A 6,000-nucleotide genomic window follows, 5' to 3' on the forward strand; every position below is an offset into this window, starting at 1 on the left:
GCGCGCGAGTGAGAGAGAACGCGCGCGAGTGAGAGAGATTACGAGCGAGAGAGCGAGCGTAGTCGAGCGCGCGAGTGAGAGAGATTACGAGCGAGAGAGCGAGCGTAGTCGAGCGCGTGAGTGAGAGAGACAGCGAGCGGAAAAGATTCCGGCGCCCTCGATTCACCGGTGAATTTCGCCCGTCGGATCGCGAAAAATAGATTAATCCAGATATTGTATCACTCTCCAGTCTCGTCGCCGATATGAACTTCCGATTGTTCGCGATCTAAGTCAGTTCGATAATGTCTATTTGTATGGTCGCGGTTATTCTTTCGTATTTGTCTGTGCTATCGATGCGCGTATCTCGGACTTAAGCTTGTCGCGGATATAACTCTGTGTTCAATCGCCGAAATATTTTCTTTTGTATAGAATTTTGGATTTACTGTGTCTTGTATATTATCTTCCGTCGTTATAGTCATTTCTTTATTACTTTCCTAATTTTCCATTATACTTCATTATTAATATCGGTTCCAGTTATAATTGGTTATCTTCAACTTTTATTTATTATCTTTTGTTATAAAATTTATTCTCTGATTATCATCCGCTATTATATTTTTCTTTTATATTTATTTCTATTACATTGGTTTATAATAAACTTCATTATTTTGCTTTGCTTAACTAAATCGCGTACGGCTTTTCTTTAGTACTGTCAACTTAACTGTCTGTGTCGTCATTTCTGTGTTCCTCACATCGCGAAAAAAGTGTAATTTCCTTCCGTTAGAGCAATTTCGGCAACCACACCCTGCCCCTCTGCCGTTAGGCGAGCTAGTTAGCCCGTAGCGGGATTCCCGGCCAAAACTTTGCGTTGGGTTCGCGATTTGTGGTTTGATGCGTGAAAGACCGCGTCTGGCGCCCAAAACTAGTCTCTCGCGAATATCACGGCTGGCGTTCTGCTGCGGCACGCGCGGGACGTCCCCGAGCTTAGTTCCGCCGCGTGAAACATTAAAACCCCTGTGTTTTGACGACGGCCAAGCTCCGCTCTTCCGGCTTTTAATCGAGTCGGGAGAAAAAGACGTCGCAAAAATTGGCGCCCAACGTGGGGCCACGTTGAAAAAAAAAAAAATTTCGGGAGCAAACATATTCGCGTTTGTCGTTATTTTCCGTATCATTTCGGATATATCTGTAATTAATAGAGGTAGCATTTATAAATTTACGGATTTATAGTTGCATTGACGAATTGATTTATTGTTTCCGTGATTTATTACTGTATTAATTTAAGGATTGATTTAATGACTGAATTATTTGTGGATCGTTCTGATGTGGCTTGAGATATGAGATTTGGAATTGTTACTGGTATTTTAGGTGTGATTTTGTGCTTTAAACGCTATTTCAGAGCAAGTCTGAATTGAGGAAATCTCATTAGCGATATTAACTGTGATATTAAGATTGAATTAAATCGGTCACTGATATTACTAACGTTTGAGGCAGTACCCTCTTTCACAGCTGATTTAATCTAAAACCTTTTTTTTTCTTCTTCTCTTGCTTTTGTTATTAGAAGTTGATGAACTTCTGATAAATGGTTCATTTCAGTAGTAAAGTAATAAATCATAAAGTATTTGGAATATAACAGAAGCTACTCAGAATGCCCGACAGCAGTTTTTTTTGTCGCTTGTTCTCAATACGTATCAGCCTGAATAAATATTGAACTCAACCAAAGACCGTTATCGAGATCAAGTAAATAGTTTTTATAGTGTGCGAACCGCTCAGAACGATTTCACTCACATGTTGCTTGTTATTAATCTTTTCTTACAGGATATTATATAGGAATTACAAATATTAGGATTTATATGGACGTACTGTCAAGTGTGATTATAGCGTGATTTATTAAGTTTTTTTTTTCGTTCCTTTTTTTTTGTCCTTTCTTTTCTTCGTGTCCGGTGTGTGCGTGTTAGAAATTCGCGTACCCTTTCCGTTAGTGCGACCTTGTTATTTTGCTCGCGTTGAGGATCGGAGTATGTTCGAGTAATTCGCGGCGAGAATTTCGATTGATGTGCACGGTATCGTTCGAAAGTAGTGTCGCCTGACCTATGAGTCGTGTGGATCCGGAAGACGAGTGGGTTTTTGTATTAAACCGCGGTCAGTTAATTGACGAATTGCATCGGCGAAGACTTTCGACTGAAGGCAGTTACTCTATCCTGACTGCCCGGTTATTGCGCCGCGTGCGAAGCGATAGAATAGGGGTACGGTTAACTTTCGAGACCAACGATATGTCAGATAACGATTGCTTAGAACCTCCGCGGGGAGAAGATGAGCGACCGGACAGCCCTATGCCACCGGGTGATCGTCGGTTATCGCGTGGATCTCCGGGTACTTCGAGATCGAGCGGACGTCGTTCGGGAAACGGTTCCTCGAGTAATTCGGCCGCGACCGCCTATAATGTAATGAGAAAGTGGAATTTGAAGTTTTCCGGTGCGCGGGGAGAGGATGCCGAGACATTCTTACTACGAATCGAGGAGGGCCGAGAACTCATTCCCGTATCCGACGAGGACATTCTGCGTTGTCTGCCGTTCTTCTTGACTGGTATTGCGCTCTATTGGTTCCGCGCTAAAAAGGATCGGTTAGCTTCATGGGCTGCGTTCACGAACGCGTGGCGAACGCGTTTTGGCGATCCAGATTTTCAGTTCGCGCTCCGAGATGAGATTATGCGTCGTACTCAAGGGGAATACGAGCCGGTCGCGGACTATCTTACATGCTTGAGGGCATTACTTGATCGGGTGTCGCCCCCATTAAGTGAGGCGGAAATGGTCAGCAGCGCATTCCGTAACATGCTGCCGCGATTGCAGGTTACGCTGCGCCGAAACGAACTCGCCGATTTAGAAGTCCTCGAGTATCTAGCGACGCATGCCGAAGCTAGTCACTCGGCGACGCAACGTTATCGCGCTCCACCGACTCCGGAGAAGTCCTTATTTCCCGATCTAGCGTATCGATCGCCCCGCAACTCGAATCGACCGGGGAAGCATCACGAGACCGTGGCCGCTCTCGACACGTCGACCGCGAGTTCGACCACCTCGACTCAGGGATCTCGCACAGGGAAGAAAGAAGGAGGGCGAAAAGCCAAGTCCGAGGCCGAGTCCAGTAAGACGTCGGGAACCGCGTCCACTTCCGCGACCCCACGAACCAAGCCTGCGCGTGCGATTACCGCGAAATGCTGGAACTGCGATACCGTGGGCCACCTTTCACGAGATTGTGAAGCCGCCCCGCGAAAGCACTGTTACCGATGCGGTCGGGCGGAAGTGACGTTACGTTCGTGCCCGGATTGTTCGGGAAAAGAATAAGGGAGTCGATTAAGGGAGGGAATACGACTCCTACAAACAACCACCTTCCGAATCGTGTCGTGTCGTGTGTCCGTGAATTTTCGTATAGTACGTTTGATTGTCGCGAAAAGTCGTCGTTGTCTTTTATTCGTGTTAAAATTGTGGGGAGAGAGTATCTCGCGTTATTAGATTCCGGATCGAGTCGCACCTTTTTGGGATCCGACGTTGTCGCGTTATTACAAGGAATGAATCGGTCATTCCGTAGTTCCGAAGGTAAGAGGGTAACTACCGCGACGGGACAGACCACGCGAATCAAGGGGGAAATCGACCTCCCTTTCACGCTAAAGAATAGAACGCGCACCATAAGGGCGTGTGCCCTAACCACCTTAGCGTTGTCGATAATAGTGGGGATGGATTTTCTGTCGACCTTTGGTATCGGGGTAAACTTCGCGACTCGTAGATGGTTTTTCGTGGAGGACTCGACAGTAGATTACGAGTTCGAGACGGGTCCCGGTGTCTCACCCCTTAGCGCTCACGCGAATGTAAAGCCTAGGGACGGGTGCACGGAATCAATACCCGAAAAGAAAAAAAAATTGTCGCACCCTGAGTGGTCGCCGAGTAGCACGGCAAACAGGACAATAGGGAAATTCCCCGTTAACACCAAGACACGATCTCGCGCCCGAAATCCCAGGGGTCGCGCTAAAATGCCCGTGTGCTGCGGTTTGATAGACTTAGCATCCGACGAACAACTACGGTTAGACGAATTTCTTAAAGCGGAACTAAAAGGCGATCCGAATAAACAGGGCGAAACCACCTTAACCAAACATAAAATCGATATCGGGAACCACGCGCCCATTAAACAACGATATTATCAAGTGTCGCCAAAAATCCAAGAAGCAATCTACACGGAGGTAGATAAAATGTTAGCGGCAGACATAATAGAACCGTCGAATAGCGAGTGGTCGACTCCTATAGTCATGATAAAAAAACCGAATGGCTCATACCGCTTTTGTCTCGACTTCCGTAAATTGAATGAGGTGTCGCGAAAGGACGCATATCCGCTTCCCTATATGAACGCCATACTCGACAAACTTCGGTCCGCCCAATTCATTTCAACTATTGATCTTAGCCAGGCTTATTTTCAAATTCCGCTAGAACGAAATAGTCGCGAGTTAACTGCGTTTACGGTACCGGGTAAGGGATTATTTCATTTTAAACGAATGCCGTACGGGCTCACCGGAGCCCCCGCAACTTTTCAGCGCTTACTTGATCGTCTCATCGGACCAGAAATGGAGCCCCATGCTTTCGCGTACCTGGACGACATCGTGGTCGTGACGCGCACTTTTGACGAACACCTTCAGTGGTTAAAACGCGTGCTAGATAAGATAAGTGAGGCCGGACTAACCATCAACCCGGATAAAAGTAAATTCTGCCGCTCGCAGGTTAAATATCTAGGGTTCGTAGTACATCAGGAAGGATTAAAGGTGGATCCGGATAAAACCGCGCCGATTGTCGAGTACCCGCCACCGAAAAATATTAAGCAAGTAAGACGATTTATTGGGATGGCATCGTGGTATCGTCGTTTTATTCCACAGTGCGCTACGAAACTAGAACCCTTAACGCGCCTCCTTAAGAAGAACAACTCTTGGGAGTGGGGGGATGAACAAAAATCAGCATTCGAGACCGTAAAGAAATGTATCGTGTCACCCCCTACGTTGACCTGCCCTAAATTCGAGTTGCCTTTTGTGCTGCAAACGGACGCGAGTTCCGTAGGGTTAGGCGCAGTATTGACGCAGGAAACGGAGGGCGTCGAACACGTTGTCGCGTTCGCCAGTCGCGCCTTATCGGAAGCAGAGAAAAAGTATGCTACGACCGAGCAAGAATGCTTGGCAGTCGTGTGGGCGATTAAAAAGTTTAGGCCGTATCTCGAGGGGTACAGATTCAGAGTCATCACCGATCACAGTAGCCTACGGTGGTTAAACAACTTAAAAAATCCCACAGGCCGGTTAGCGCGATGGGCCTTGGAGCTTCTCGAATACGATTACACGGTCGAGCATAGGAAAGGAGCGTTGCATCACGTTCCGGATGCGTTGTCGCGAATATACGAATCCGCGGGGGAAATGTGCGCTCTAGACATAACTCAGGACGACTGGTATAAGGCTCGCGTACGGGAAGTTGAGGAAAAACCACATCGATATCCGGGCTGGAAAGTAGAAGACGACCGCTTATATTTCCGAAAACCCAACCGAGTCGTGTCGCAGGTCGTAGACGATTTAGAACAATGGAAGCTCGTGCTGCCTAAAGAATCGCGTTTGGACATCATACGCGAAGCACATGACGTACCGCAAGCTGGTCATTTGGGTGTCGAGAAGACGTATCATCGAGTCGCATTGCGTTATTTTTGGCCACGTATGTTTAAAGATGTCGCGGGATATGTTCGCCGTTGCGATACCTGTCAACGAACTAAGGTCGAACAAGCAGCTCCCGTCGGATTAATGGGGAGACGAACGGTAGAGACTCCGTGGACCGTCGTCGCTGTCGATGTAATGGGACCGTTCCCACGTAGCAAGAACGGATACGAGTACCTTATCGTAATGCAAGACTTATTCACTAAATGGATAGAGTGTTGTCCGCTTAGAAAGGCTACAGGGAAAAAGATCCGAGAACTATTAGACGAGGTTGTCGTGCATCGGTGGGGTGCGCCGCG

Source organism: Prenolepis imparis, unplaced genomic scaffold (assembly GCF_030444845.1).
Source record: "Prenolepis imparis isolate NDT839.2.m4 unplaced genomic scaffold, iyPreImpa1.0 SCAF_12, whole genome shotgun sequence".
In the NCBI taxonomy this organism is placed as follows: domain Eukaryota; kingdom Metazoa; phylum Arthropoda; class Insecta; order Hymenoptera; family Formicidae; genus Prenolepis; species Prenolepis imparis.